Below are 6,124 nucleotides of genomic sequence, written 5' to 3'. Positions count from 1 at the left end.
GACAGGGCCCTTTAAACTATCAGCTGGCAGGCGGCAGGGAGGAATCCCCCCCTGCCGCCTGCCAGCTGATAGTTTAAAGGGATCTTTAAAAGGCCAGGTAAGTGGGTTTGAGGGGAGGGGGGCTAAGTGGGGGGGTTGGGGTGGGGGGTTCTGGCCCCCACGAACAATGAACAGGGTGTTCGGGTTTTTTTTCCCGTTCGTGCCCATGTTTATTCTTGACAGACTGCTCTGATTAATTTATTATTACTACTAGCTAGCCATTCCTCTCCTTTTACTCCAGGAGTTTCTTGTTTTTCATTGAGTTTTCCCCCTTGGTTTGCTGGATTTTCTGGTTGCCTTCAGTTAATGGATTACCCGTTTTCTATCTTTTTTTTGCAGATTACTTAATGATTTGTGGTTATGTCTCATTTTTCATTGCTTAGGTTTGGATAGATAGGCTCCCATTCCTGCAAAGAGAGATTATGTGGTCTGCCCCCTCTACTCCCAATAAACCAACTGGAGTGAGATATAAGCTTGCTTCAGTTTTAAAAAGTTGATGGGTATAAATAACATTGCTTTGGTAAGAAAGGACCTTGAACTAACCCTGTGCTTTGATCAAGCAGTCATTTTAGCATTGCATCATTTTAGTATGGCAACTGAAATCTACTGCTACTGTTTTGGTTGTTTTTGTCATGGCCTTTATGAATTGTTTTATACCTGATTTTTGAAAAAAAAATCTTTTTCTGCCGCCTGGAATATTATCTTTTTAATAGAAAATCAGGGTAAATGTTCTCTATAGAAAACTAATCAAATAACTACATCTGCACTACCAAAATAATCTATGCAAATACCAATGTATTTACTACCTCTCTTAGTGAATTTGCAATAAAGGGAGGTATTTGGATTTCCTGGTGGCAGTTCACATTTCTGTCTTAGACTTGCAGAATCCCTGACTAACTACAATAACACAATGCTCTTTCAACTTTTCCCTCCTTTGTTCAGCTAATAAAAACAGCATCTGATAAGGACCCAAAACAGTGGCTTGTATCCAAAGAAGTATCTATGGAACACTGATTTGCCTAGATTCCTTTCCACCCCTGCAGTTCTTGTGACCTCAGAAAGATTATTCCTGAGATTGTGGGACCTGCATGGATGAACAGTTGTGAGGGTTGCATCAGCATAGTTCCACTGGTTCTATCCTTTTCCCTTGCCTTATTGCAGACCCCAGCCCTCACAGATGTTCACTGACACAGGTTCCACAACCCAAAGAGTAATCTTTTCAATAGTCCAAAAATATGGGGTGGGGGATTAAAGGAATGCAGAAAAATGCCTCACGCCTTCCATTGATGCTTCGTTAGATAGAAGTCAGTATTTTGAAAAAAGATGTAGTGTTTTTTCAGTTGATGTTAAAAAAATATAATCTCTAGGGAAATGTAGAAGAGGAAAAATGATCTACATAAACATTCTCCAGTTTTCTTTAGAGACCAAGGCACAATTTTCCCCTTGCACTCCCTTTGGGACCTGCAACCCCTTCCTATGAAACATTTTGTTAATTTTTTTTATATATCCCATCTCATAATATCTATTGTTGACTATCCAAAACAAACATAACTGTAATTATTAAAAGATAAAGTCTGAAAAGCATGAATTCAATTGCACAAATGGCTTTCTCGATGTAATGTGTTAGGATCTGATGCCCTGTGATTTGTCCCCAGGTCATATACATGTGTGCATATGTGTATGTGATGCATATTGTGTGATGGAAGGGTTTCCCAAAACCATTTACGATCTCATGGGTTCCACACAGTGGGATGAATGCTACCCCTATCCTACAATTCCTCTGAGTAAAGTTTAAAGCCTTCCTCTAGCCTAAGGAGTCTTCTACCAACTACCAGTGGAAGAGCCACTTAAGTTTAAGAAAGTCTTCTTGCAGGATAGTTGAATCCATCCTGGTGTTGTCAGCTGAAAATCCTGTGTTTGCTCAGTTCCTACCTGCACCATGCCACTTGGACACCTTCATGGACAAGCCACTTAGAAAGCACCTGCTGGTATCATTTTGAGTTTCACACATAGCATATAAACTGAGGGAAGCCTACAATGACAGGATGAAAATTGTTCAACAGGGTTTTTAAAAGTTTTTATTTGACAAGGATTATACCCCCTCTTTCTGATCTCATAATGGCCACTGTGATCGGCTTTTTCTTCCAAATGAGGGTATTCACATGGCTGCCTATAATTTTGGGATATATCTCTTCCCCTCAGTTACTAGATGTTATTATGGTAGTGAGTGTAAAAGTTAACTTTTTTGAGGTAATTTTGCATTGTGCCTGAAGAGTACAGAGATCAATGAACCAGGAGGTTAAACAAAACAACAAAGAAGATTTATTTATGCACAGGTGGTTTTGAAAGAACAGAGCAGCAACCGAGGTCTCCAGACAGTCACAGGAGAAGCCTGGCTGAGGCACTTAAGCTTCATCTAGTTGTGATTTAAATTCCTTTTAATATTTGTGGTTACAAACAGGCTTTCACTGCCTAATGACCATATTGGGTCCTCTCCCACACACAGGATTCCAGTCTGTCCTATCCCAAGAGTCAGACTAAATGGTCTGCTCATCACCACAGACAGGCTATTCAGCTGGGGTCTCTGTCCTCTCTCAGAGGTAGACGGATAGACCTAAACCAATCTGCTACACTTCCAGGCAGAGCTACCCTTGAGACTGTGCTCTCTTGCTGAGGCAGGCACTGCTGCTGTGTTTCTCTCCAATATTCCATCCTCCTTCTGAAAAGTGATTGGGTGCTGGAGCAGCACTCCAATAGATTGTGATGAAACAGTTGAGTGGCTGTTTTGCTTTTCCAAGGCAGGCAACTTCCTGTCCATCACAGCCACCAAGATGGCTAACAGACTAAAATATAGACAATAAAAATATATATTAAAACATTCAAAACAACAAAAAACATACCATTAAAACAATTAAAACCAGAACTAAAATACATAAAACCATAAAAACAACAATTAAAACATTGGGCAGGAAGAATGGAGCACTAGGGAATGCCAAATGAAACAAACGAACAAAACTCTTCACCAGCTGATAAAAGATGGCAACGAAGGAGACAGATGAGTCTCTCTGGGAAGAGAGTTCCAGAGGTGTTTTTTTTTCTTCAATTCTATCCTCCTTTATTGAAAGAGCAAAAAGTTTATTTCTTCTTTTCCACATCTTGCTCGGCTGCTTCCTTAGCTCACTTAGCCCGGATGCCAAAGAGCCGGGCATTTGCCCGGGCCATGTGCAGGCCGGCAAAGTTCTTCTCTTCCTCGGAGATAACCTGGGCCTTCTCCTTTTTGTAAACATTCCTGATGGGCATAACTGGTCCAGAGAGCTGTGTGGCCGTTTTGAGATCTTCTGCTGAACTGTCCCCTTTCTTAGGAGCAGAGGATTTCCAGGGAAAGAGGATGAGCTTGGAGCAATACTCCGTCAGCTGCTGTACATTGGCTTGCAAGGCTTCTGTAGACTTGTTACGCCGCCTGGGGTCCACCGAAATACCGATTGTCCGAGCAAACTTCTTGTGAATACCAGCCATTTTCAGCTCCTCTAAGCTGAATCCTTGACCAGCGAGGACTTTTGTGTGGTATCACACGGTGGGACATCTCACAATGGGATGGATTGGTCCAGATACCGAACAAGGAACGATACGCCAGGCCTTTGCCTGCCGGGCCTTCCTCCTGCGGATCTTCCTGGCAGGCTGGTTAAACCATATAGCCACTCGTCTTTGCCAGTCTTTGTGAAAATGGGGCTTTAAGATCATGCCATTCCGGATGAGCGCCACGGCTGCTTATGTCCCTTCCATGACAGAAAATGGCCAGCCGGAAAAAGAAAAGAGAGTTCCAGAGTTTTGATGTCACAACTAAGAAGGCCCTCTCCCAGGTTGCCAGCACCTAATCCCAGAAGGTGGAGGTAACTGAAGCAAGGCCTCAGATGATGGCTATAGAAATCAGATAGGTTCATGAGGGAGTAGACAATCCTTCACGTATGTTGCTCCCAAACTATATAGTGCTTCAACACCAGCACCTTGAATTGTGTCTGAAAACAGATTGAGGGCCAAAGTAGATGGATCAAGACTGGAGTGATATGCTCCCTCTGACCCATTACAGTCAACATCCTGCCTGCAGCATTCTGCACCCATTGAAGTTTATGAACAATTTTCAGGGCAGCCTCAAGTACAGCACATTGTAATAGTCTCATCTAGATATAAGCAGGGCATGCACCGTATGGTACATCCTCCACATGGCACTGTTCATATATGAATACAGCCTTTATAATGTGCAAGTAAACCTCAGCAGTAAACCTGGTGAGCTCCTTTAAACTATCAACTACATGCATGTTTGAGGGCAACTTCACAAAAACAAAATCCTTATTTCATTTCATTTCATTGTTTCATTTCAGATAATGGTGTCAATGTCGATGAAACCTGAACCAGCTTAGACTGTCAATTCATTCACACATTTGTGTACCAGGTTATACAACTACAGGGACAGAACTTGATCTGGGTTGTGAGATGTGTGTGCAGTAGTGGCAGCCATTTTGCAGCTGTATTTTTCCTAGCAGTTGTCATCATGGAAAGGGTTGCCATATTCCAACATTTACAACCCACCTTGTGCTAGCTGTTTTTCTGTCCATCCACATACTTGGATACTTGATAGCACGAGCAAAATTTGCAAGCCTGAACCAGCCCCTTTTCTCTCTGTGAGAGTGATAGTGAGCCTGCTAAACAGCTTGTTAAGAAGACAATCTTGAACACATGTTTTAGACAACTGAGTGAGAACATATTGGAACTCAAAACATATTGCTTTAGCTACATGGGGCTTTCTGAACTAAATTGTTCCTGAATGCTACTCTTTCCTCCATCCACTCATAAAGAGTTAAATAAAGATGTTCCCCACATGTTAGAGGGAACTCCAGGGCACTGAATGCTTGTGTGACTTTATAAATATATCCCACCAATGGGACCCACTACTTCAAACATTTTGAATGCTCTTTTAATAATCTTCTGATGGAAGAAAGAGACAGGGAACATAAACATGGCTTGCATATAGTATGAGCCATTAAAAGTGATTTGTATTCCATTACAAGTTTCAACAAATCTGTCCTGCTTACACACAAAGACAGGAATTTCTAGAGTTTGCCATCTTGAATCATGGTGTATAGAATATTTAAAATATGTAAAGAAACCCATGTAGGCATCAGTGTGATTCTGATGAAACAAGAAACAGCACAACATTAAACGTGAGGAGGAAGATGCCATTGTTCTCTTTCATACAGATTGTTATTGGCCTTTAGCTGGAAAAGCAACCTCTTAAAAGCAACTTAGGTCAGAGTAAAGGACAAAAATAGCCCCAGCATTGCTGAATTCTCTCTAGTAGAAATGTATGGTTTGAAAAATGTGTGAGGAAGAAACGTGGTGCAGAAACATCAATATATTTTTAAAGGGGGGGCTCCTCCATTAATTCACTAATGCTGAATTACAGACTCCATTTGCAGAGGATATATTGTTTTTCTTTAAAGTGATGGCTTTGGGGGATTCTGCAGCCTTTGTTGTGGTTACTTTTACAGGCGGTCTCAGTGCACTTAATGGGTCTTCTACCTGCTTGTCACCCCTTTTTACTTTATGCTTTATATATCTATGTATTTATTCTATTCTATTCTATTTATTCTAAAGTTATTTAAACTTTAAATGTCCCCAAAGCAGTACAGAAATAAAATCAAAGAATTCCAAAATTGAATTGAAACAGTTACAAATGAGAACAAGCATAATTCAACAGTTGGGATCAACATAAGCAGCTGAACATTTAAGCATTTAAAAACATAGGAAAATTAAATAAAACAGCAGGAATAAAAACAACCAGTAAAGGCCCTGGAGAATTTCAAAGGCCTTTCTGTGATAGTGAAAAGTAAGAGTATAGGTGCTGCTGTTCTATATTCCATAAAAGAGCACCACCACCATCCAACTAATCTATGAAACCAAATGCACCCAGAGAGACACCATCTATGAAGAGCTGAACGTTCAGGCAGGTTCAAATAGGATAAGAAAGTCCTTCAGGTACTCTAGACTGAAATAGTTTAGAGCTCTAAAGGTAAAAAATTGAATCCAA

At 40.9% G+C, this 6,124-nt stretch overlaps 1 pseudogene; it reads right to left on the bottom strand.

Moving 5' to 3' along the window:
• Positions 1-3,174: 3,174 nt before the first annotated feature.
• LOC129337347 (60S ribosomal protein L13-like) overlaps positions 3,175-6,124 on the bottom strand; it is a 42,064-nt pseudogene continuing 39,114 nt past the window's right edge.

The sequence above is a fragment of the Eublepharis macularius genome, chromosome 11 (assembly GCF_028583425.1).
Source record: "Eublepharis macularius isolate TG4126 chromosome 11, MPM_Emac_v1.0, whole genome shotgun sequence".
NCBI classification, from domain to species: Eukaryota; Metazoa; Chordata; class Lepidosauria; order Squamata; family Eublepharidae; genus Eublepharis; species Eublepharis macularius.
Note: the sequence above shows the minus strand (reverse complement) of the source record. Positions and strands in the feature narration are given on the sequence as shown.